The sequence below is a fragment of the Dermacentor silvarum genome, chromosome 6, assembly GCF_013339745.2.
Source record: "Dermacentor silvarum isolate Dsil-2018 chromosome 6, BIME_Dsil_1.4, whole genome shotgun sequence".
Taxonomy (NCBI): Eukaryota; Metazoa; Arthropoda; class Arachnida; order Ixodida; family Ixodidae; genus Dermacentor; species Dermacentor silvarum.
Window position 1 is genome coordinate 126,769,811 of NC_051159.1, and position 27,185 is coordinate 126,796,995.

The window sequence follows — 27,185 nt, forward strand, 5'->3', positions numbered from 1 at the left end:
GGTTCGACGTCATCTCATACGTCACCGGATGAACAGCAATCGTCGGTACATTTTCGGAGCTCCGCAACAAGCGCTGCAACGCTGACAACGGCAACGCTGACAACGCAGACCAACGGCGCCAGTGAACAGAGCGCAGATGCTGGAATTCCAAACACTACTCCCCGTCATTTTCAGCGGCGTTACAACGCAGGCACCCTCAACTCGGTTCGCCGGCGCCTGTTTACATCGCCGACTGCCGGACACCAATCGGAGGTAGACGAACGCCACGATTCAGCCTTGAACTTTGATTCATTCGTGGATCCATTAGAAGAAGTAGTGACCGCTACTCCAGCTGCCAACACCGACTAGGACTTCGCGGGCGTTCCTGGACCGACGAGGCTGCACGCTGAATTGGCAGTTCCCTCTTCCAGCTAGCGCTCTTCGCCGTCGTCTTCGCTACGCTTTGCCGTCGCCCGCAACTCTCCCGTAGCGTTATGAAAATAAAATGAAGCAGCACGAAGGGGATGCTTCCAACCGCTGTACCGTGCGTACCCGAACTTAATCTATAATTGCCAGCGTGTTCGAAGATGCCGGAAAGGGTGGCAGTCTCATCGTGCAAAACGTCTTGTGTGCCACTTTTCTGTCGTCCACAGAGCAAAAGTAATGAACATTGTACCGACTAACGGATCTTAAAATTACGCGCGAAATTTCTCGTTATTGAATGCCAACAACGTATTGCGTGTAATGCAGACTGGCCTTGTTCTTTTCACACGCTGCAATCAAATTTCGGCAATCGTATGTGTTACACATACAGGTATAGTTTTGTCATGCTCGCCGTTACTTCAATATACCATAGTTTAAAAGCATTATCTTGTGATCAGAAAAAACGAACACGTTGAACCGTGTCTTTCGCTTACATTTAAGGTCCGTGTTCACAAAAAAGCTCTAGCTAAAACTCCCCGAAAAGGTGGATGACAGCCAATAGTGACTTTAGCTTTGTGAATTAAGTCGCAGGTGATCGGATATGAAAGATAAAGCTCGCAAATAATACGTTTCCTTTTTGTTATCTGGATGCAATGGGTAAAATCTTGCTTAAATAAACATATATTGCGGAACTTCACGCATTCCCTCTGAAAAAAAAAGTTTCAATGACGATTCAACCTCCACTTGAAGTCGATCAAAGCCAATGTCTTCCTGAGCAAGTTGAAGGTGAGAATGGGGCTGAGTCGCATCGCATGGCACTCTATCACGTGACCCCTCGCTTGAAGGAAGTAGGGGGAGCATCAGACTACTTCAATTTTCTGAGTGCGCCATCTTCAAGATCGGCCCACATTTTTAGACACTCTGGACACTCTTTAGACACTCTTTAGACACTCTCGGGAACGGCCCACATTTTTGGACTGCACTACCTTCGGGATCGGCTCACGTTATAAGACTGCACATACCCACGGGAACCGTCCACATTAAAGACTGCACTACCTTCGATACAGGCCTACATTTTTGCACTGCACTATATTTACGATCGGCCCACGAAAAAAAAAAAAATCACCGCCCAAGCACTCCGTACAGATGGTTATAACCAGCGAAGCTGAAACGTGCGGCCCCGGTGTTTAGGACTCGGTTAGCCCCAACGGTTCATTAAAGTATTTCTCAATTATTGGTTACGTCTTCTTGTTTCTTAATGAGGTTACACACACGTTCGGCTGCGACGGAGAGGACGACGTCACTGACGGTGCGCCCGCAGCCCGCCGTTGTCACTTGCGTCCGATTTCTACGGTTTGCTAGGCGGCGTGGTTAGCAGCATTCGCCTGCCATTGCAGTTTGCGATTCTTCGAACTCAAATTGCTTCAAAAATAAATCTGTCCGTTACGTAAGACAGTGAATGGCTCACACCCCCGTAAACGCGGCCTCCCCATTTCGGCGACAGAAGACTCGGAAGTGAAATTATACGCTGGAATGAGCGGCGACGCAGCCAGCTGTGGAAGACGACGACGAATGCGTGAGCAGTGGCACGAGAGCGAGCCGAGTACGAGCACGAGCTCAACCCGAGGGTACAGCCATATAAAGCTTCGCTTTAAGAATTTCCGACGATTACGATACTCCCCTAATGCGTAATTTGAGCGCAGCTGTATACGGGTTTTCATTTTACGTTATATTGAGGCAAATAATTTGAGACCGAAACCACTGCAGCTGACTGGCAGTGAGCCAATGCTGTTAGCCCTTCGCAGGGGGGAAGGGCATTATGGGAACGTTGACATTATGAGCAGCATCGGAGCCAGCTGTTGAAGAAGACGACGACGAAGGCGCGAGCAGTGGCACGAGCGCGTTCACGCGGTTACGCCGAGGGACGCCGACGCTCAACCCAGGAACGGGAGCCTAAAAGAGCTGCGCTCTCAAAGGCTAGAAATTCAGATAACCGATGCTGAAAGTGAGGTATAACTCGCTAAGAAAGACATTGTCCTTAAACATATTGATTGGTATATGGTTCAGTGCTTTGACCAGAATGTACAAAGCGAGGAATAAATGCTCGTCACTATGTGCGCCGGCATGACGCAATACAGAAAAGGTGCCGTTTCGCAATGAACAGTTTTCCTTCTTTTTCGAAAGTGTTTCCTGAGTCATAAATGGTTAGAGGTAGTAATAGCCAATTTCCGCGATACACATCAGCCGGACACGATGGCGGTGACCATGAAGCGGAAAGTGACAGTGTGATGGCCTCGTCGGATAATAGGGCACGCAGTTTTCATAAACGAAAAGCTTCGAACATTGGGTCCCTGTGTCGCCGTCATGAAAACTTAAGGTTTACGCAAAATGAAGGGGTCCAAAGTGGTGCTGTACTAAATTGCGCAGCGCGGGTTAGACGTTTTATTCGTGTGGAACATAAACAACACGTGTGATGCAATAACCCAATAACAAAAGTTGCTGTCGGAGAGCGCGATGTCGTGTTTTTGCACCTGACAGGGTCGTCGGCGGACATGGGCGTAGGCACCGGAAGCCGCTCCCGTGTGGATGATGGATCGATGTTGCACAATGGCGACCTGCTTCGTATATAAACAGGCGTCGCTCCACAACATAGACGTTCAAATCTGCGTCCGTCTTTCGTGTGCGGCGCCGTTTCTTGTCACGAGGGTGTCTAGCCAGGGACGCGTGTTACCTCCTGGCGTTCACTCGGTTTCGTGACGCTTCCTGCCAGTGTACCTCGTACCTTGTTTAGCAATAAGGTAGAAAGCTGGACTAGTTGGAACGGATGCCTACTTGAAATCAGCGTGAAAAACAAGTCAGGTAATAGCAGCTCAGGTTTGACATCTTTCTCCTCAAGTAATCTTTGCGGAAGTGCCAGTTAGGTGTTCCTCTTCATACTGGACTATCCGGCACAGTCTGACAGCCTTAACGTTAAATAAGAGTAAGTGTGTCGATGGAGGGATGTGCAGCCGCCCTGTCAAGGCGCGGTCACTATAGCGATATTCTATGCGTGTCTAATTCCTCTAGTTTATTCTTACCTTATTCACAGTTCTACTCGAAAACGCATGCCCGCTAAGTGTAACTTCTGTGTCATCAGGTGCCTGCCGTATGTAATATTTCGCTAGACGGAATACTTTTCTCGTTCGACAAGATCTTGAGGCCATGGTCTCTCATATTACCGCTGCACATGCAAGGCCAGAATTAAAATCGCTACTGCAATTCCTGAGGGCAACTGGACTGAGCGACCATATGTGACAAAGCGCTGAGAACTTCCGTTACGTCATCGACTCCAGTGCACATTAACTATTGACTTTCTCTCCTTCGTTAATTTATTTCTCCCCTTCTCTTTTCGCCCCTGTGCAGGGTAGCCAATCAGGCTTAGTCCCTGGTTAACCTCCATGCCTTTCATTCATTCCTTTATCTCTCTGTTCTTAGATGGATTGTGCTTAAGGTGCCCACCAGACCAGTGTTATGTTCGAGGTGTTTTTCAGTGCACGTTTATCGAGCATTGAAGAGGTTCTGCAGTTGAGATGCATGTCAGTGTACCATTTGTCACATTTTCAATAGTACACTTGTTTGTCACAACTGTCGCCAAGTCTGCCTAGAGATCCTGTCCCTGTCATCACCTTACATTTATATACTCTTACAAGCGGGAAACAGTAAGCCAGGGCCTGTATTCAGAAAAATTGCCTTGCGTAAGGAAGTTTCCCGATAGGGCAATGCTTGGGCTCCCGGCAGTCATAATAGCGATTGGCGGGATAACGAGACGATCGCCACGGTGATAGCAAATCGCAGACGGTGCTTCCGTCTTACATTATTTTTTTTCGTAAGTGTTACCTTGCCGACAGCCTCCGCTAATATGTCCTCCTTCACGATTGGCTCTTGCGAACATTGTATAGCGTAAGAACAGCGAAAATTTCTGTGAAAATGGGCCCTGGGACAGCACAAAAATTTTCGGTCGTATGCACTGTTTTACCATTGGTAAGCTGCCTTTGCTAGTAACTTTCTGACATCACAATCGGTTGCAGCCTATGTTTAACGAACACCTAGATGCTGGAACGTTCCCTTATTTTTCTTCCTTCTTTTGTGAATACTGAAACTATTATTCATAATTTGTTATTTTCCCTGTATGCTTCCTTTTTTTTATCTTCTACAACTATTCGGATGCCTAAGTGCGGCAACACACGAGCGTTGTTTCGTCTCAGTCTGGTCTTCGTGCATTGAGCAACCCTCCTGGGCTTCGGTCCACCAGTCCCGCAGATGTTTCGTGTCGTCCACGCGCGCTTCCACTTTTCCTTCTTTGCGCAACCGCACGCGCAGCGTTCAATCATACTCTGTCAGAGAGGCGAGTTTTGTTTTCGTAAATCAATACGGCGTCCATGTGAGGGCAGCAGTGAACTTCCTCGTGAGTGCCGCATTTTTTTTTCCTACATTCCGGCGGCCTTGATTCGCCACATGCCCACCACACTCCGAGCTCGCATGTAACTCGATGGTAAAAAAGACACGTGAAATTAAAGCGGTCGGCCCAACTCATTGCACTCGTCACACAGCGATCCAACCGGCCACCAGATGCTTCCAACTCGGGGAAAAAAAGAACGCTGAAAGAAAGAAAAAAGCCGGCAGATCCCACACCTGTGGGAATCGATGTTATGCGAAGCAGTGTGCGGCAAGCCTACCAAGTTAACGAAACTACCATGAGAGCACCAAGACTTAGGCGGCTGTTTCATGACCTACATGACACGCATGTCATGACATTCATGTCATGAGTCCTGAGGAGTCCCTTTAGCTAGGCCTAATTAGGAGACCTTAAGGCGAAAGCCTTAGTCATGCTCATGAATACGACTTCGACCATCAATCTTCAGCCTTTTCCTTCACTTAGTACCACACCCGAGCCCATTACATTGGTTTTTGAGTGTTCATCTTTTTTTTCGCTGAGTAATGCTCATGACTATGACTTCTACCATCATCCTGTAGTGTTTCCTTCACTTAGTACCCACGTCAGAACTCATTTCAGTGCTTTTTGAGTGTTAATTTGTTCTCGCTGAGTTAGTCATTTCATTTTTGCTTAGTCATGGTCATGATTCTGGCTTCTACCCCCATAATTTAGTGTTTCCTTCACTTAGTACCCACGTGCGAACCCATTTCAGTGGTTTTTCAGTGTTATTCTTTTTTTTTGCTGAATCATTGTCATTTTTTCTGAGTCATGCTCATGTCTATGGCTTCTGCCATCATCCTTTAGTGTTTCCTTCCCTTAGTACTTACGTCCGAACCCATTTCAGTGGTTTTTGAATGTTAATACTTTTTCGCTGGGTCATTGTCATTTTAGGCGGCTGTTTCATGACCTACATAGCACGCATGTGATGAAATTCATGTCATGACCTATCATTTATGTTCGTCATACACTGTTGTCCTACTATGCCAATTTTGGTACCTACCAAGCAAACGAAACGATCATGAGAGCACCAATGCGTAGGCAGCTGTTGCATGACCTACATGACACACATGTCATGATATTCATGTAGTAACCTATCATTTATGTTCGTCGTACACTCTTGTCATACTATGCCAATTTTGGTAAATACTAAGTCATCGACACGACCATGAGAGCACCAGGACGTAGGCGGATAGATAGATAGATAGATAGATAGATAGATAGATAGATAGATAGATAGATAGATAGATAGATAGATAGATAGATAGATAGATAGATAGATAGATAGATAGATAGATAGATAGATAGATAGATAGATAGATAGATAGATAGATACTGTCAAAGTGGCAAATGTTCGCCAAGAAATGCTTCGCATTAAAAAAAAAAAAAGAGCGCGTTTTCGATTTCTTCGACGCAAGGTGTGAGCTATATATTGACACATCAATTCAGTGCATTTCCGCTTATTGTGCGGTTACAGTTTGCTTGTGCTTTATTTTGTGCGCCGCGGAGGATTCGGTCAGGAGAGACGAAGACGACGAAAAAGACGTGCTGCTCGATCGCAGCATCATCATCAGCTGTTCTGCTGTGTGGCCGGCTGTTGCTTGTCCTGTTATTACCGTGACAAATTGGTGGATGTGCTGGGTACCATACTATGCATTAATTTGACCTCCCGACTCTTCAAGTCCCTACCTCCATTCCCACGATTCCGGAGGAAAACCTCTTTGAAAACCGTTGAACAGCAAAAAACAGCTTGTGATGCAACCGCGGCGATGGACGACAAACCTACGAGGGGCTGCTTTTATGACATGGACGACGCACGTCTTTTTGTCTGTCTCGCTTCCTTGTCGGCCTCCTCGAAGATACATCGAAGATCAAGGGCAAGTCAGCGATGGAAGGCACAGGAATGGTGACACGTAAATAATGCGGCCCTTGCAGAGAACATCAACACGCAAATGAATCTTCTCATAAGCGCACAACTTTTCTCCTCCCTCGTGTGCGCGTCAAGTTTTCTGTATACGTGTCTGTCCGTGTGTGAGAGAAAAGAAAGGGGAACAAGACGTAATAGAAGAGTTGAGCAGTACCTGATGCCAAATTATCCATTCTGCCTCTTATATTGCCGCCCGATTCTTTCCCCGTATCGTCCGCAATTTCGGTTTGTTCAAATTCCGGTGGATCATCATCATCATCACCAGTCTCGCTGTCACCACCATCATTATGATCATCAGGAACTGCCCACGTAAACTATACCCTACATATGTGAAGTGGATTAGTTGCAAGGAAAAGGGATCAAAATAACAAGTACACACACATGCACTGGAGCAAACGATCGCTATAACACTTTAGTGGCCAGCAACCGCAGCAGCTTAGATTCCTAGGAAGACTTGTTTTCTGGCGTTATAAGTTTTTTCGCATCAAACTAAATGTAGCCGCTTAACATGATACTGTGAAATAACATCGCAATTATAATCAGGTTGTTGCAAGCACCACTGTTTAACATAGCAGAGAGATAATCTTCAGTAGATTAAGACTGCATGGTTTACAGGGAATGCGGGCTGTGACCAATTCTGCTATAAGAGGATCTGGGCTTGTCGCCTTCACCGAGTCGGGCTTGTAAATTTCTCCAGTCGTATGCATGGGCTTTTGGACTTCTTGGCGCTCGCATTTTAAAAAAGATTTGGCAATTTACATATTCTCGTCTTCATTAGACGAAAGTATGCCGAAATTTCTAGGGGGTTTTTAATGCAGTTTGACAAAAAGACTCGTCGGAGACGAAAAAATCTACTTCGACGCCATAATGTATTTGCAAAATATATAGTGCTACAAAGCGCCGTTGCAATCAATAATAACGATCATTTTTATTAAGTAACAAAATGGAGTCATCTCCAAGAAACGTGTTTAGAAATACAAATATTTTGTAAAAAGCACACACCAAAACCAAAAGGCCTGAATCCGTTACCAGGTTGCTTAGATGAATGGTTCCGCTTATTTTGCTCCAGTTATTGACAAACCGGTCCCTCTGGCTTCTTTAGTTTTGTTTACAGTAGCTGCTCTCTTGTTAGCAATCTGCCCACTCTCATTGAACAAGAGTGCGTATAGCACTTGAATGTACTTGAGTTGGCCGAGTAAGTGCAAATGAAAGAGAGATAAGTCCTATAAAGGAAAGGCAGCCAGGTTTACGACTTGGGGAGCCTTGTTGGCTACCCAGCACTGAGGGAAGGGGGGGGGGGGGGGGGGGTAAGAATGAAATATGAGCGACGAAGCCGTGAAAAAGAGAGCATTTATAAACCCCCCCCGCAGAGCCCCCGACACTCCCGATGAACGGATGCTTAAGTCTTTTGTCTCTGTCGTTTCACAGCTATAGCCACGCTCTGCTATCACCTTTACACTACAAGCAGTCATACAGACTGGCGCATCTCAAGGAGCGTAACAGCTCATTTGGGTCTCTACGCATCGCAGATGCACAAGGCCCCCGTCCCAGAATCTGCACTTCTGTAAAAGGCCTGTCATCTAGGTGCCACAAAGCTGCCCAAAGGGCAAGCCTCTCATCCTCGTATGTTGGACAGCCATACAGGAGCTGTTTAATGGTTTCTTCTACGAGGGGGGAGGGGGGGGGGGGGAATGGGTGGTGATTGGAACTTTTCACCATTCCAATTAGGTAAGAGCAGACGTTTGTAAAAGAAACTCCTATTCGCAGGCGACTTAGGTAACGTTTCTTCCCGTCATGTAAAATGGGGTTAAAATTGTAGCTTTAGATACATATGATTTGCAAATGAAATTTATCATGACCTAAGTAGTATCGTCGCTTGAAGGTGATTTCGAGAGGAACTGTACACAGATGTCTTGCCGTCTTTGTTTCGGCAACGGTATCTGTCATGCACACGGAAAGAAAGGGGCTGGCTTGTAAATTGGCTTGCTGTCACGCAAACCTGGCTCGAATTAATTTTGTGGAGCATACATTCATGATTTCGTCGGGAAATTCGAGAACTCGTGATAAAAAAATTAAGCAAACAGAACCTTTCTACTCTTGCGCACCAAGTAGAACAACCGGTCGCGGTTTTGGTAGTCGTAACCGTTTATATAGCATTAAAGCTTATTGTTCAATGCTAGCGACGAAGCCGTGAAAAAGAGAGCATATATAAACCCCCCGCAGAGCACCCGACACTCCCGATGAACGGATGCTAAAGTCTTTTGTCTCTGTCATTTCACAGTTATAGCCACGCTCTGCTATCACCTTTACACTACAGGCTTAAGCAATCAAAGGGTGAAGTCTAAGCAGCCCTCCGTTGAAATCAAACGTAACAAACTGCAGGCAGTTCGGGCCGTGGAAACATTCAGGTATAGCACGTTCTGATAAGCGCGTGAAAGCCAAGTCAAATCCTTGGGCTACACCCACTCCTGTGCTACTCGGTGTCCCGAAGCATCGCGGTTAATTGTCGCCTCTTTAGCGTACATTCGAAGCGTCAAATGAGGGACCAGATACTGCGTCACCGGTGGAAAACAAAAACAAAAAAATAACGAAGTATTATTGCCGCAAATGCGCAAACGCCCGCTGCTAATTGAATCCCTTAGGCGTTTGCTGCTCGAGCGACTTGGGAAGGCGGAAAGGGAAAACAATTACGTGTCTCTCTGACCTCCCCGTTATGGCTTGCCTGCACCAGGTGCGCACCGCATCTGTGTCACGGTGAAGTTCCACCACGTTCCCCTGCGCGAACACGCAAATGCTGAGGGCGACAACGTCGATTTGTTAATTGCTATACGTTCGCTAATGGATTCCCTTCTCAAATTATGGTCACTGTGTCAAGGCGACATCACCGTTGGTAAAGAGGAGCGAAAGAAAAAAAATGAAACCTATATTACTAATGTTTCTGAGTCCTCTCTCGGGAATCGGCGTTTATACGTATTTGCTCTGTAGGTCAGCCGAGGCACCTCCTATGCTGTGCTCATCAAGCGAGGAAGGGCTCCGTGTTTGTACGAAGCGAATTATGGCGCTGTTAATTACCATGAGCTCTTTCACGACTCCGCGAATCACTTTCGCCGCATCTCTCCCGTCTACCCTCGCGACCTGCACTCAGTAAATTACTGAGAAAGACAGCGGTGACACCGTGAATGAATGCGCGGTTCGTTTGTTCTTTTCCGTGTCACACGGTGCCCCGGTAGATGGAAGCGGATGACGCCCCGTTGCGTCAACAAGACACCCGTCCTCCTTTTTGTTTATTCTCGGCCCATCTTCGGAGGAGACATTTGGCCTTCTTTACTCGTTGGCTTAAGGAATCGTCCCAAGCTAAGCGAGCAGCGAGAACAGTGAGACAGCATCAATGTTTGAGCAGCATTTAGGCCGTAGGATTTCCGCAATAGCCGGGCTGATGTGTTCTGTGATGGGTTACGCGAACCGCCCGCTTGGGCCTTTATCCTACAGCCACGTCCCTCTCGAGCCTTTTCTTTATTTCGTGTGGCTTAATATTCGTGCTGTTGGCGCAGACGTGGGTTTGGTCAGGCTGCGAGCAGTTCGAAAGCCTTTTCGTGAAGACCCATGCACGCACGCACGCCCATGTATATACCGCATCGGCCAGTTTAGCTAATTTATTCACGCATGCTTTCATTATATTGATCTGGTTACCCGCTGTATAAATGAGTAGCCGTGAGTGTATATGTGCCATAAGCGCTTAATTTTAGGCCAATATCACGTGCAACGCGTCCGCGAAACTTCCGAAGCTTTTCAGCGATTTGTAATGTATCTGTACGTCCTTTTTATATCATCATGCTAAATTAATTATAGCCTGGTCACACTTTCGATCGTAGTCGGGACCGAATTTCTCTATTGCGTTAGTTTCCTTCCACAGTTTGCGCAAATGGAGCAATCACGATCGAGAAATTCGATCCCGATCAGGCTGTATCGCGATCGAGAGTGCCCGTGTCACATCGGCATTAGATGTAATGTGTTCAACATACTGGCTTACGGCAGTTGCGTTGCTTCTTTTTTTTTTAAGTTTTGGTACTGCTGTTTGGTACTTCGTATTAAAACCTAGTGGTAAGGGTGAGTCAGGTAACTGTTTAGTTACGGGACACCAGCACCTTACGGACTTCGCCATCAGTCGCTCGTAACGCCACTCTACAGCTAACTAGAACTTCCGCCCTTAACTGAAACTCCAGCTATCACGATGCCTCTCCCGTGCAATGCAGCTTATTGTGTCTCTTGCGGCATATGCGCTGTCACTTTCGAGAGGAACGCTGTGTCGTATTGCTTAAGGTTTTAAATACTAAGACCAAGCAATACCGCATCATGCAGAACTTTATTCCATCTTACATAGACCATTTTTGTCGGCCGTGGCGAATCGAACGCATATAATTGAAAATTTACTGATATAAATGCATGGAAGATAGCTTAGAATTGCCATAAGCTATCAGTTGAAGTGTTTGCAAATGACATTGTCCTGTTCAGCAACACTGGGGACGAATTGCAAAAAATGATTGAGGACCTTAACCGAGCCTACTTGGCCTGAATATCGCATGCTTCCTGTGTGTCGTAATTCAATTCGCATCTGCTTCGTGCATCGTTTGGGCTCTCTGCGTCAGAAGCGTAAGCCATCACGTCACACGACGCATGGACTAGTACATAGGTTGCATGAGCTTTGATGGAAGCATAAACTGAAAGCAGAAAAGAAAGTTTACACAAGCGAAACGGTATGTACATAGTAACAGCTTTTATTACGCGTTACAACGAAAAAGGGATGTCAATCACCGCCCTATCATACGAAGAAAATAGTTTTTGCGCAGGCACCAAGGCAACGTCAGTTCGACCGGCGCATCGCAGGCGCAAGGGCCGAGTTGGGCTTGTCTTCCCCCCCCCTTGTTTTCTATTTTTTTCTTGAAGGCTGTCAACGGCCGCCTCCGCTCGGCACCACGAAACCTGCATCACACAGAGAAAGACATGAGTAAGCGGAATTAATAGAATATGCAAATGCGGGCTCCGCTTTTATCTAATTTGCGTCACTCGGAGCTGGCGACTCGGAAAGAGTGACTATCAGAAGCCCATCCTTGAAGAACGAAACGGTGAATAATTCACGCCTATAGCGAATTCTCAGATCGTGTGTTCGTGCGTGTGACATCGGTTCTTATTTCCATTCAGCCTTGCCCTTGAACGTGGGGCTATTTCGTGTCGCCTTCGCAACTTTGCGCGTCTCTTAATGATTATGCAAACGGCTCGCACGTGTATAATTTCGGGCAGGCAACACCCCTCGGGCTCATCGCGGGCGGGAGGCGTCGTTACTGGTGCCTTACAAATGCTGGGCACTGCACATTCTCACCGACTCACACCGGTGGCGAGTTTTACGACCATGTCCTTATTAGACGTTCCTGCATCTTTACACGGGGTATAGACATTTACGACGCCTTCTCAGTGGTCCCTGCGCTATAACTTCGCTGCACGAAACATTAAGCCTGCACTGCAGGGCGCAGAAGCGGAAGAGCCGTTTTCAGGCAGTGTCTCGTGGTATGAATATCTAAGGCGTGTTATCGAAGCTAAGTCACTGTTTCTGAACAGCAGTGTGGTTTTTCTCCACACTCTCGGGAGTAAGGTGGCGAGACCTAGCAATGCCACAGTAGCATTCCTTCAGTTACGGCATCTTCTACCTATATCCCGCGCAAGTAAAGGAGAGAAAAAAAGAAAACGTCGCTAATTTACGCACCCATAAAGTCTGCGTAATCAATAGACATAACTGTCACGCGCTTTTCTGGCGTTGCGGCGCCGTTGGCTCGCATTTCAATCGCTGTGAAAAACCGTAAAGGCAGAGAGTGCGAGTTAGATTTACGATTAGGCTATATAGTATTAAGTCTAATGGTGCGTGGCGTGTCGTGACTAAGCGAGAAAAAAAAAAGATTACTCTTGTTCTGTCGTTCCGCTTCATTTGTCTTTCTTTCTCCTTGTTTCTGGTTTCCCCGCTTTACGTCGTTTTACTGTTTTCTTTTTATTGGTACCAAAGAAGCATTGAAGTAGCGCTTTTTTTAAATTGTCTGCAAGTCCGAGGCTCTCTTGTTCACGTTATTTGATTCGCCGACTGGTAGACAGAGCGTTCGCAGAAGAAAAAAAAATATTGAGATCATGTACGCACAGAAAGCCACCAGAGCACTCAAGCACTTTTTGAAGACGACTGGACTGTTTGTCCGCTTTTGATTACATGGTGAACGCTGTTGTGAATACGCGCGCATCACTTTTTATCCCTTTTCTCTTCGCTTTTCTTTTTTTCTCTCTCTTTTTTTAATCCCGCTTTTCCCTCCCCCAGTGATGGAAAGCAAGCCATGTGCAGCCTGGTTGGCCTCCCTGCATTTCCCTTTCTTTGTCTGCCTTTCCCTCTTTCAATGATTTGCAAGCAAAATAGTCACACTAAAAAATATATATGACGTGTGGCAAACGGAAATGTCGTAGGGGGCAGCATTGTAGTAATAACCCTCCATGGTTGCTTAGTGGCTATGGTGTTGGGCTGCTAATTAGCACGAGGTCGCTGGATCAAATGCCGTCCACGGTGGCCGCATTTCGATAGGGGAGAAATGCGAAAACATCGAAATCTAAGTACACGAGCACTTCTGCATTTCACCTCGGTCAAAATGTGGCTCGAACCCGCGACCTCAATCTAGCTCAGCAGCGAAACGCCGTAGGCACTAAGCGTATACCGCGGTGGGTAAGCCTCCAGTTTGCTATGCACCACACTGGATGAGGGCGCCAGAGGTGGGAACGAAGCAAGCCGGCCAACGCAGGCCCTGTGTGGTGCTCCTTAATTGGTCCCATCGTTTCCACTGTTATTACATCTGTTGAACTCGAATCAAACAGCCCAATTTCGTGCTCTCGCCCTGTAGCAGGGCGTGGTTTGAGCAAATAGCAGAGTTAGTCGCATTGTGCATTGCAGATATAAAACACGAACGAGCGGAACTTCGTTCGTTCGTGTTTTCTATCCCGTCCCTGTTCTTTTGCGCCATTCTTTCTTGAGTATGGAATACCAACACGCCCAACATTCAGTACGTCTCTGGTATAAAGCCCGAAAATGAGAGGCAGGAGCGTTTTATGTGTTATACATCATGTATATTTATGTATATTATATGTTTGATGCAATACCTATAATTTACATATAAAGCATGGGTGTCGTCTCTGTGAAATCAAGTGTTCGGCTGTCTGCTCTAGGATTTAATGCTAAACGCTTCTGCTGTAGCAGGCCCTTTTTGCTATAGGCCCTTTTCATAGAGTTTGTATTTCAAGTTCAATTTTTTTATTAAAGAAGCTCACAAGGGCTCTTCACGCTGCGAGGAAGGAACCTAACCTATCCTAACCTAACCTTTAGTCACCTGGCTTTCTGAGTATTGATGCTCAAAAAACAACTTTTACTAAAAACGTTCACAACGACATCTGGAGAAGTAAACAGGCACCAACCCCGTGGAATATATTTTAAAAGATGTATCTGTGCTGAAGCCAGGATAGTACCATGGCTCCTGAATTATTCCAAGGCCTCACCAACTGCATTTTAAAAATTGTAGAAGAAATGATCAATGAACGTATGCAGTGGTGGAATGAAGCACAGTTTGTTGTCCGACAGCTTGTCTGATTTCGGTAGAGGACAGTAGAATGGACAGCAGCATCGATCTGGCGACCTTTATAAAGCACAAAAGGTCAAAGGGAAGTCTCACAGTAGCTATTTTTGTAGATGTGAAGTGTGCGTATGATACAGCCATATGCACGTTCTGGAAGGGCGCATGACTCTTAGTATTCGAGGAAGAGCTCTCGGCTTCATGCATATCCAATTTTCTCGAAGAAAGGTATTTGTGGAAACCAATGATGGGCCAACGTCTGAAAATACGTTATCGAAGGGACTACCGCAAGGAAGCGTCCTCAAGCATACATTGTTTAGCGCAATACTGGCATTGTTACCACACTGTCTTCCACCGGTGATTGATATCTGCAGATCATACATCCGCATATGGGTTTCAGCATCTGCGATCGAAGCTATTCAGCAGTCGTTACAGTGCGGAATAACCAAACTGAGAAATTTACTTCGTGAGCGTGGCATGAGCCTTTTGGCCTGAAAAGTCATCACTGCTACCTTTTACTATGAAGCGTCAAAAGTATTCCAGGATATGGATCGACAACCATCCGTTAGAAATTGTCGAAAGCCTTCGCTTTGTTGGAGTAGTATTGGATAGGCGGTGCATCATGGACAAAACATTTAGAAGTGGTGGAGGTGGTGCGATCTTTGCAGACACCTTGCTCACGCTCAATGTGGCTTTGGTGGGGTCAAAAACCAGTAACTTGTTGCCAGCAGTGCAAGGAATATCGCAATTGGCAGAAGACAAGTTGCGCTCGATACTGGCAAGGAGTCCTTGTGTCTGTCTTGGTGTACTGAAGGCGACGTCAGGTACACCGGTCGTGGAAGAGGCACGAGAATTCCTGTAACTGTGCTAGAGCTTATGACGGTGCTAGAGCTTTGTAAACACGTCCAACGCCGACACTTACTACAGCGAAATTATTGTTTAAATTGCGCAGTGGGTGCACTGCGCAGCATATCGTGGGCATGATCTATTTCAGAGGGTGCCCAGCCACATTGGGTTTTCCCGAAAAGTCCGAGCAAATGGAATAGCAATACGAGTCCATGAGCACGGTGACGCATGCGTTATTCCTCTCTTCAGCAATAACATTTAAGGCACGTCATGAAGAAACACCGTCGTGAAATGGTGTTTGACGGCGTGGCTCGACAGTGCACCGAGAACATATATTCTTTATACATTGCACCCTGAAATAAAATTCAGACTCTCTAGCTGCTAACTTACCGAGACACAAACCTTGTTACAGCGACTTCGGCTTGGTGGGGCTCTCACCAACCACTTCTCACAATAAATAGGACGCGTTGAATCAACATGGTGCGCTTGTGGTGAACTAGATGAGGGCATCTCACATGGGCTGCTAACTTCTCCGTTTTATGCCCTTCAAAGGCGAGAACAGTGTGTCAAGTTCACAACAATGGGGAGTCCTGTGCTCTCTTTAGGGATTATTTTTGTGGACCGTGGCCTTATCCAGACTGTGCAGAGGTCATTATGTGCTGTGCGGAATTTTTTTTTTTGTTTTGTGCAACCTTGCTTCAAAGCAATGATAGTGTATATGCGTTCATACTTTATTTTTAATTGTATTATTATTAACTTTGTGCTTATTGTAGATGCGTTCGCATGTTATCTATATTCATCTATATTTTTCGTCCTCGCACTTAAAGGGCAACTTCGGCTATTTATCGATGTCCACTGACCTTAATATCATTTTGAATATACGTTCTCCTTTGCACTCTGATTATCTGTGCCAAATGGTTTGACTTCAAGTCATTTGGTTTTCCTTAAAATGAGTTTTAAAGATTGGTTGCGTGTTTCCGACTCATGCCCACGAATATACGACTTTTTATGGCCACGATGTGTTTGTGACGTTGGAGTCTACACCGCCACTTCGCCCAGAAACGACAAAGCTGGCTCCTTTTTCTACGAGACGACGGCCAACAATCATCGTTTTGGCAGACGTGATGTCCGGTGCTCCTCTTCGTCTTGCCGCAGTACAATGCTTTGAGCTTGCGGCTCGTCAGATGCCTGGCGCGGTGGCGGCGGGTTAAAAGCGAATGGCGATCCTTCAGCGCTTATATATCGTCGCTGGAATCGCCGCTGTCGTGCTCGAAAAAGCTGGAAAAGCTCCACGTGTCGTCAGAAGACATCGTCAGCTAGCTTCGCTTTTTCTGGCGGTAGCACTACGTATGTTGCGTCTTTAGCCTGCGGTCTGCATGTTCACATCACGGTAGTGTAGGATCTGACGTCATGGACTCATAGTAGCAGTAACACGAAGCAGCTACCCGTTTCGGTTTCGATACCTCATTTATTGGTTAGTTCAAATTATTGCTGAGTTTTTAAGCAAACTGAACAACCCTAACGGTGACAGGACTGACAATGCTATTTGAATACGACAATATACTAATATGGTTAAAAAACGCCGGAGTTGCCATTTAAGTTTTATTGCTGCATTCTTAAGCGAGCTTCTCTTCTCTCCTGCCCCCTGGCCACTGACGATGTGTATTGCTACACTCTCTCGGCCGGCTGTCGCCCTGATGCTGGTAAGATGGTAGCACATTTCCGACAGGTGCCTGTTTAAGTCTACAACTTGGTTCGTTACAAGAGACTGTCTTCAACAGTCCTGGTTGCTTTCCTGTTTTAATAACGCCGTACGTACCAGTGAATGAGAACTTCGTGTACAGTCCTTTTCTCACCAATATCATATATCCAGGGTCGATCTCTGGCATCTTTGTTTTGTGGCGAAGATCAAAGTGCCTCTTCATAATCATCCGGTATTTCTGGTGCTGCAGCTGGGTCTTCCGATGCTCCTTTAAATCAATCCTGTCGACTGCGCCAATGTAAAGTTTTTAAGTAGACATAGTGACTCTATCGGGTTATTGCTACATTCTTAAGCGAGCTTCTCTTCTACTTCTTCTCCTTCTTCTTCAACTTCTACTTTTCTCCTGGCCACTGGCGATGTGGATTGCTACATTCACTATTTCTTTTCAAGTAAATTTCATCACTCATAGCTCCTTAGACCATATACTATAATTGAATGGGGGAAGCAGGGAACGCGTGCTTCCAGCCTCTCCACATAATCACCTAGCTTAACCCTTTAACTGGCAAGATAAGACAGACGACCTAGAATCGCTTTATTGCTTTAGTTATTCTTTACTTTGCTCAAGTACATACCAATTGAAGTATTAAACGGTTTCTCTAAAAACTAAGCGAGATACAGTAGGTCAAAATTATTGTTGACTAGGCGGTGAAAGGTAAATGTATTGTCCAAAACTGGTCTCTGGCACTTGCTATGGCAAGGTCAACGTGTGTTCTTGAGATGTACCTTTATGGAGTTAAGAAATGAGAGCTTCCTTAAAAAGGAAAAAAAAATTGCACTGACGAGAATATGACCCCCACGCGCGCTAAGATAACGACGAAGCCTTCAGGTTTTGTGACGAATGCATTTGCTGCTGCTCACGCTCGTCATTTTATTGAATACCACTGATGAGCAGGTACATCTATAAATGTAAATTGAAAGACACCGACTAATATGGGGATTTGTCTAGTTTTTCCAGATGCTTTTGTTAGGCCAACAATATTGTTGAGCTACCAGTTAAAGGGTTAATCTAGATTTCTTCATAGATTCTAAATCACTTGTGTCACTTGCCAGTATCATAGGCATGGGAAAAATTCGCAGTTCTCACTTGGAACTTTGTGACTGCATATCACGCTTTAGTCTTACTTCAGAAGCTATACCGTGTTTGTTGAGCTACCTCGTTCAACAATTCGAATTTACCTGCCTCTTATTTATTATCTACGCCAAGCATACACCGATAACGAAAAGCAAACATCACTATGCGGCATGTTTTCCTCTAAAAAAATGCATGAACAAAAAATAATCAAAATAAAAGTCATAAAAAAGCTAATAGTGGCAGTTGAAGTCCCGTGGTTGCACATTACTTTATTGACTTTTCCTACGAGGAAAGCGGAACCCAACGGGATTGTTTCAGCGTTTCTAGCTCTGCGTGGGTTTTACGCGATATTGAGGAAAAAGACTCAGTCCTATGCCCTTACAGCGTACACATGCCATTTAGGTAGCTATTTGGGATGTTACGAAACCCAGGCTCAGCTGACTTCAGGTCTTTCTTTTCTGCACTTGTTCCTTTGACAAGGGTCGTACAGATTGACTTCTTCGGTGACGCTATAATGATCTTTAAGTACGAGATATAGTTGTCAGGCACAAATATTTTCTTAAGCATGAAATGGTTCTTCGCCCCGCGGTTCGCGGCTTCGAATGAAGAATCCACAATGCACTGAAAGCTCGGAGAAGAATTGGTGACGCACCGTTCAAGCTCTTTCAGCGTGCACATGTATTTCGAAAACAATAGCCAACGAACATTAAGTACGCGTAGATGTTAGGTTCGAAAAGCTTGGGACGGTGCCCGCTCGCGAATTACGTCGTGTGAGGGACTCTGCTGCCATTATAAATGTGCTTTCTCGCTCTGTAAATGTTGTTTTGACGTAGATGATTGGGCTCCGAAGTTCTGTAGTTCTCGTAATAACATGAGGGGTCAAATGAATAGGTGAACGAACGGGAAAAATACAAGGAAAAAGGTACAAGCAGGGCCTTTCGATACAGAAAAGTATTGTATTCAATACAAGAAGTATTTAAGGACCCTTGTACAAGGAACAAACAGAACACACACACACACACGGGCGTCATCTTTTATTGCTTTTCTTTTTCGCGCCGTTCCAGTATTCATTGAAACAACGAAGAAACTAGCGAAGACTAAAGCTTTAATTGTGAGCCGTCAAGTTTATGCCTTCGACATGTAGAGTGGGATAATCCCTTAGATGCTTGCTGCTCCTGCTGCACACAAGAAACCCGCTTTTTGTAATTAAATTTTATTGCGAGAATATGCATGTAAGTGCTGCATTATTGTGTGTTATTATCGTGTGCTCGACAACAAAACACACACAGTCACACACACGCACACATGCAGGCACACGCACCCACACGGGTGCGGGAGCTTTGCATTTGCATTTATTTCCCCTTCTTTTAGAGGAGGAAGAGGACAAGGACGATTTATCAAATAAAATCTGCCCGACTCTTGGCCGATACCCGTGAGTGGGTATGCGCCAATAGATAAGGTCATCATCATCATCATCATTATTTTTCAGAACAGGAATGGGATCAAGACTCTGCTTTATCTAGAAGCAAGCATACCATATTTAGCGTCTAGATTTCAGCCGTTAACAGTAAAAACTTTTCTTGGAGCATACAAACATGTTCCCGGGACAAATTGCCCGGTGTTTGTCGCACAACCGGCACTATTTTTTTTAAATTGAATGTGGCCAAGATACAAGCTACTTCAGCTAGTGTTTACGTAAAGTCCTTTAGTAAAAATAAACGATCACTTCGATGTATCACTTCAATAAAAGGATGTAACACTTGTAAATTTGATTGCGCCTTTCCGAGCAATGCTAAGTTCATAGCCAAACAGACAATAGTCGGACTCTTGAATGATTAAATGAAAGATTTGCCATCATACAAGGTAGTGTCCACGGACGCTTCACAGAAAGATCAGAAATCGGCGATAGGCATTTCCTCTGAAACACTATAATGGAGCTTTGCTATCCGTCTTCCGGATTGTACTCCAATCCCTGTGGCCTAATTCGCGGCCATTTGCTTGGCCTCATAGAATATTCCCAACAATTGGTCACTTATAATTCACTACTACACCGGTCGGTACATTTTGTCATTCGATCTCATGTTAAAGAAACTCGGCTTTTGTCGATACCTGGACATTGGGGACTAGCACTTAATGAGATTGCAGACAGCTTGGCAAAAGCGGCGCTTGGTTGACACAGTAGGTTTCTTTATCGCAACCGGAGACAAGATTCTGAAGACAACAAGTCCTAGGTAAAAAAAAAAATGAGCCCCTCCTTGATGCATTGAATTACGGACATTTAGCGTCCAGCCCTGGACTGTCCGGTCGTGTCCCTCTCGGCCATGCGAAGTTTGGATTACCCTATTACGATGTTGAATACGGCAATTAAATATGTACATGTGTAGGTGTGGGTTGGCACCATCGGACCTTTGTGCATCATATGGGGTTATAAAATCACATGACCATTTCCTCCTCATTCGAATAAAAGAAAGACCTACGGACATTTAGCGTCCAGCCCTAGCAGAAGAAACCCAGACTGTCCGAAAATAAAGTTTTTCCTCCTCCTCCTCTCTCGTGTCCCTCGAAAGGAAGTATGTCGGCCATACACGGAGGCGAAGTTTGCTTTTTTTTTTTCATTACCCTATTACGAATTTATAATCATTATTATTAGACAGTCGAATACGGCAATTAAATATGTACATGTGTAGGTGTGGGTTGGCACCATCGGACCTTTGTGCATCATATGGGGTTATTTGGTGCGCTATGTTGAAATCACATGACCACGCGCTGCCTTTCCTCCTCTACGTACCTTAATCACAGCCGAGTGTGAGTCTCTCAATAAATTCATGGATTTAAAAGAAAGACGGTGTGTCTTCTCCTCACAAACAGACAACTTATAGTACTATTTAATATTTTACTAAATCACGTCCCGACACATAAGTACAGGCCTATTTAATATTTTACTATCACGTCCCGACACACTGCCAAAGTCAAGGGCTTACGGCCACCTCGCGCCGCCAATGGAGATATCGTCGCCGCGCGCAGAAGAAGGGTGCGAGGGGCGCGCGCCCAGTGAACGCACGGCGGAGAACAAACGCGCGTTCTGCGCTGTGCTCCCTTAAGGGCTAAATAACTCTGCATCTGACGAAAATAAAGCCTATTTATTCAGAGGCTCCGGCAACAGTCACCAACGCCGCACGCATTTTCCTCCTCCTCCTCCTCCTCCTCCTCCGTGTTGCCTCCTCCAAGTTTATCAGCTGATAAAGCTGTTATCATTACTCGTATAGCTCCTCCTCAATTGATACTCCTCTCTCGGTATCAAATGATATTCATAGCTTATATAAAACTTTAATATTTTATCTAAAAGGAATTTGCTAAATGTGCAAGCGTTTTTCTCTTAACCCTTGAATAACACTGTCGAGCCGGAAAGGCAATCTTTAAAAGTATGTGGAAGACACACAGATTTTAAGACAATGATACACGGAGGCTCTCATGTTAAACACCGTTTTCTCATTATTAACATTAGATCGCTTTTTTTTTTCATAGTCTAGCAGCTTCGTCAGAAATTGGTGCGACCACTTTTCAAAAAAGAAAAAAAGAAAACATAATGAATTTATAATCATTATTATTTAAATGTAGGTACAGTACTGACCAATAAGTTAACGGGAAGCAGGGACTTAATGTTATGTAGCCATTGCGAACCATGGCCATTCTCCCCTCGTGGGTACGTGCCATAAGTTGAAGGTGACAACAACAAGGAAGATCTGGCCTTGCTGGAACCGCCGTTTCCATTGAAACAATGTTTCAATTGAGACAATGTTTCAAATTGAGACAATGTTTCCATTGTCAAATCCTGTCTCTATTTCTCTTCATTATCGTAATCAGCCGATTCCGCAAGTTCCAACTTTGAAGTACTTAGGGATAACTTATGATGGTAAGCTAAACTGGCAGCAGCAAATAGAAGCAAATGCTAATAAAGGAGAACGTGCAATGGCATTGTTGCGCCGGTTCAGCAATAAAAACACAGGGATGCGTAGAACTACGTTGCTGATGATTTATAAGCTTTACGTCCGCCCCATTCTAGAATTTGGTTGTGTTCTTTTTTCAGGATGAGCAGCATACAAGCTAAGACCTTTAATTCTACTGGAAAGGCAAGCGCTGCGTCTCTGCCTCGGGCTGCCAAGTTTTGTGACTAATAATGTGCTTTATCTGGAGTCTGGAATTATTCCGCTTGATTCCAGATTTAAGCAACTTACTGTCCTGACTTTCCTGAAGCTTTATGATACACCCCTTTCCAATTTGCATCCCGTTTTCATCAATTCACCAGGATCATTTTTCAGAACGGGATGGCGGCGTTACCGACAGCCACAAGTTATTTTTGTTCAATCGCTGTTATCCAAACTTCAAGTTAGCCTACCGCGCCTGATTTCTCCAAAATCTAATTCGTTCAAAATAAAACTCACTTTTGATGATATTTTTCCAAAACACGCGAAACTTCTTCCTGCGCGCATACTTGAAGGTCTCCTTCAAGACCATCTTATTTCCGTCTCATTTGGTTATTTCTACGGACGCATCACAAAATTTAGAGAAGGCTGGTGTTGGCATCTTTTCGAATCAACTCAACTGGTCTTTTGCTCTCCTGTCTCGCTGATTACACTCCAATATTTCTTGCAGAATTTCTGGCAGTTATTCTTGCCATCCGAAAATTGGGTCCACAGAATTCTAAGGTAATAGTTGCTACAGATGCGCTTTCGGTCTCTACACATTTAACTTCCAATAATCAGTCACACCTACTGAGTATATTTTCGACTCTTGCCCCAGAAAATTTATCCGAAGTCCGCTTTGTCTGGGTCCCCGGACATAGTGGAATCTTTTTAAATGAATCAGCTGACTCGCTCGCTTCGACATCACTAAATGGTCTGGCCATAAGTGTTCTTCATGATTTCTCTTTTATAACAGGAGCTAGATTTAAACGCCTTTTATTGCTGAATTGCCATGACTCGTCCATACTTTCTTCAGACGATTTTCAACATTTAAAATTTCGGTGGAACACGAGCAAGTGCCTTTCACGCCAATGTGAGGTGACGCTGTCAAATTTCGGCTGCAGAGTTCCCCGCCTAAATTTTTATCTTCATAGATCTGGTTTATCAATCACTGACCTCTGCTCGTTTTGTAATCAACCGGAAACTATTGACCATTTCTTTCTTTCTTGCCACCGCTTCTCCTCCCTCCGTAGAATGTTTCTGTTATTTCCAAGTAGTAATCTGGGTTTGGCACTTACAACGCCAAACATTTTGTCTTTTGGGACCTGTCAATTAGGCACAAGTCAGGGTTCGATGATCACTGCTGTACACAAATTCATTGAAGCATCCGGAAGGTTACGCTGCTAGGGTACCGACCGTGGGACATGTTATTTTATCTTTATTTTTGTAGTTAGTACTGTCTTAATTTTTTATTTAGTTAGTTTATGTATAGGACGTCTCAAAATCTGTGTTAAGGAGTTGCCAAAATCTTAATTTTGATTGTTCACCTTTACCCCTTTGTTCGTTGTTAGGTGTATGTTTTATTTTATCCAGTGTGGCCAATCCCCCTCGTGGGTACGAGCCATGTTTTGAGGCAACAACAACTGCCGCCCCCGCGCCGCCTTTCAGCAAAGCTTAAAAAAACTAAAAAATATATAGGTACGTCGTTCAGTGCATCTTCATTCAAAGCGCAGCGCGAGGTGGGCGAACAAGATGACGCGCACAGCGATGTGGAACAGAACGCAAGCCGTAGCGCCTGTCCCACGATGCCACGCCGGCCCGCGAACTCCCATGACATAGCGCCCCACAATGAGTGTGCTAAACGTTACCAAACGCAATCTAAGTCCACATCACTTAAGAACATCAACAGGAGCCGGGACACCTCCCACCTAAATGCCCAGTCTCCTCCTGTGACTTTGGCCGTAGGCCTCTATAGTATGCACAAGGCCACCAAAGTGCTAATGTGCTTTTTGGACACAATCGTTCCTATAGACGAGCGCTTGTGAGTGAACATTCATCATGAAATAACATAAACGTGAGCGAACATTCATCTGTGAGTACGTGCACAATTGCCCTCCTTCTTCCTTCTTATATCTCTTTCCCCTTCCCCCCGTGTAGGGTAGCCAACCGGGCGAGACCTTGGTTACCCTCCCTGGCTTTTCTTCTTTTTTCACTCTCTGTCTCTCTCTTGTCTTCCCTCGGCCAAAACTCCGGTTTAAGAAATATGCAGGGCTGGGAACTGACTGTAGTTCAGATACTTGTAAACGCAGTTAAGACAGATGTTCATATTATAATGACGACTTAAAGTGATCATCAATGATAGCAAAATGGATGTCTCAGGCTGGTAAGGCGCGCACTAGCATGGCTTCAACTATTCTAATGCGGTGACAGGAGACCCGTGTATATAGATAGATGTGGGACTGCTTTTCTAAGGAGCTCATTGCCTGAAAATATTGGATAGTATTTCCGTAGAATATTGTTTATGTTTGTTTGGTTTGGTATCCACCGTAGTCGCGTAGTGGCTTTAGCGTTGCACGAGGTCACGGGATAGAATCTCGGTCGCGATGGCCGCATTTCGATGAGGTGAAATGCAGAAACGCGGTTGTACAGGGCATTGGGCGCACATTAAGAAACCCTAGGTGGCCTAAATAATTCGGAGTCCACTACTAGGGCCTGCCTCATAATCATATCGTGGTTATGGCATGTAAAACCCGTGCCTTATCCTTGGTTATGTCAGCCTTAGAGATTCCTTGATCAACTATCGTTGGTCACTCTAAACGCAGTTAATGTATTATGGGAGTCTTCTTGAAGAACCCCGAGAATTTGCCATTCAAAATACTTTATTTCATTTATTGCCATCTCCATTCCTGGCAAGCCTAGCCGTTGATACACTGAACAACGGCTTATGTATACTGCAATATGTTGTGCAGCCTTTACATTATATCATCTTAAGACTTCTAGCAAATGCGAAATAAAGGAAAGCCCTACAGCACTCTTAGTAGCCTAAGGTTCCGCTCAAGCATGTGATATCCTTCATATGTGGGGATGGACTCTTTGAAATCAAATGCCATGTAGTAAGTGTCCCCGCAAATGTTAAGCGTGTGTCACGTGATTAAAACTGTGCGAACATATAACATGCGCGGAGACCACGCTGTAAACATACCAATCTCATGGGGCAAGTGTAGAGAAAGACAAATGAACTAGATGATTCCTTTTAGAGACCCAAGCACCGAACCATGCCTGTGGTTTCTTTTTGAAGGTACCTTCACAACTCATGCAACGCAAAAGGTGGAGGAAAATGTGTTAGTCTTCTGGTTAGCTCAGATGGTAAAGCGACCAGCACTGGAAAGGCGTTGCTCGCTGGTTCGAACCTCGGAGCAGGAGGAAAATTTCTAATAAAAAATTCAGTGCCATTCCACTCTGAGAAGGTGGAATGGCACTGACCAGCGGAGCTGTATATAGCAGCCTCCCGCCGCCTTCGCGCCAATTCCCGCTTGTGCTCACGCCCTCGTTCTTCGTAGGCCCCTACCCCTACCCATTACATGACCCGAACGCAACTGAGCTAACGTGCCTATGCAGTCACAATAATCTCACTTCAGCAGCATTGTTACGGCATCAGCAAGCACTACGATCGACGGTGAACTCGAACCCCATCCTGTCGAGCTTCACCGCGTTACTTCAGTATTCGCGAATCATGTTCAGAGCTTGGGAGGCGTCTCGATGCTGAACATTAATGTTATACTGGCCAGACAGTTTGCTCTCGAGCTTTCCCTGTTTTGAAAGAAACGATCGTGATGAAGGACAACAACAAGGTCAACGTGACTAATCTCACTCTATGAAACCTCGTCCTACCTGCTTCGTTCATGTCGGGGCGTTGCGTCGAGTGGCAGCTATCAACAACAACGAGTCACCACCTTAACACGCAACACCAACCGTGACGCAAGCGCGCCGCGTTCTGAGAATCCTTTCGACTGTTGCATTTCTAAGCGTTGATGATTTCACCGATGTTCCGCGAAATGAGAAACGCCTGGAAGGGAGAAAAGAAAATTAAATACACGCGGCGTAGGATAAGGGAACCCTATACTCGCAAGCTTTGCCTGATCGCACGTGCGAAACACACACGTGTTGCAAATCAGCCAAGCGTGAGTTTATCGCCCGCGGCATCTCTTTTTCCTTCACTGACGGCTACCAGCGAAGGAAGGAAGTGTACTTATAGACGCGATAATGAGAAACGTGGAGAAAGGAAGCGTAAGTGTACCTCTGGGAGGAAGTAACGAGATTAATAGAAAAAGAAGAAGGTGATGCCAAATGCAAACAACATTCCCACCTCCGAGCTTGTGTGAACGTACGTTCGTGACGGTGCTTCACTCTCCTGTAACTGCCTTCAAAACGACTGCGGCGTTCAATAAGAGAACACGCGTATAGACGCCGGCGCGCTTGGAGCCACGAAGGCGGTGACGTCACCAACGGAGAGGTTGCTTGTTTGTCAACGTAATGAATCTGGCACGGCGGGCGCGATGGGCGGAAGAATCGAGAGCTTGCCAGAAGAGAAAGAGAGAGACGAAAGAATAAAAATGGAAAAAAAAAGAGAGAAAGAGATTGACGATCAGATATGGCAAAGGTAAGACATATATACAAAAGCGGACAGACGAAAAAAACCGAAAGAACGTCGCAATTGGTTTAGCAGCTGGATAATTTCAGTGACGCGACGCAGGAGCGCGTTTTAGACCTATTAACGCATTAACATTGCGCCATATTTTTCTCTCCTTTTTTATGGCTAAGCTTTTATTTAACGGAACGAAGTGCCTCCTTAATTGGCAACCCTCCCAGATTTCTGCTTGCTGTTTTCCCGCGGTCCAGGTGTTCCCTTTCGTGTTACTGTATTGCGAACTGTTATGTAATGTGAACTTGGAATCGATTAGCACAACTCCTCGGCGATGGCATGGTCCCGTTCATGTGACGTCAATTCGCCGGTCGTGGATTTGGCTGAAGTGGGAACGGGACGAAACGTAGAGGAGCGATTGAAAAAATAATGATAATGAGAAGAAGCGATAATAT

The 27,185-nt window shown here is 45.3% G+C and overlaps 1 long non-coding RNA gene across 1 annotated transcript in view; it reads left to right on the top strand.

Annotated features, from left to right (window-relative positions):
- The first annotated feature begins 3,077 nt into the window (after positions 1–3,077).
- LOC125946397 (uncharacterized) overlaps positions 3,078–27,185 on the top strand; it is a 77,021-nt gene continuing 52,913 nt past the window's right edge. Inside the window, exons 1-2 of the long non-coding RNA XR_007467554.1 lie at positions 3,078–3,261; positions 3,877–3,977. This is a non-coding gene — a long non-coding RNA (uncharacterized LOC125946397). The remainder of the gene's footprint in view (positions 3,262–3,876; positions 3,978–27,185) is intronic.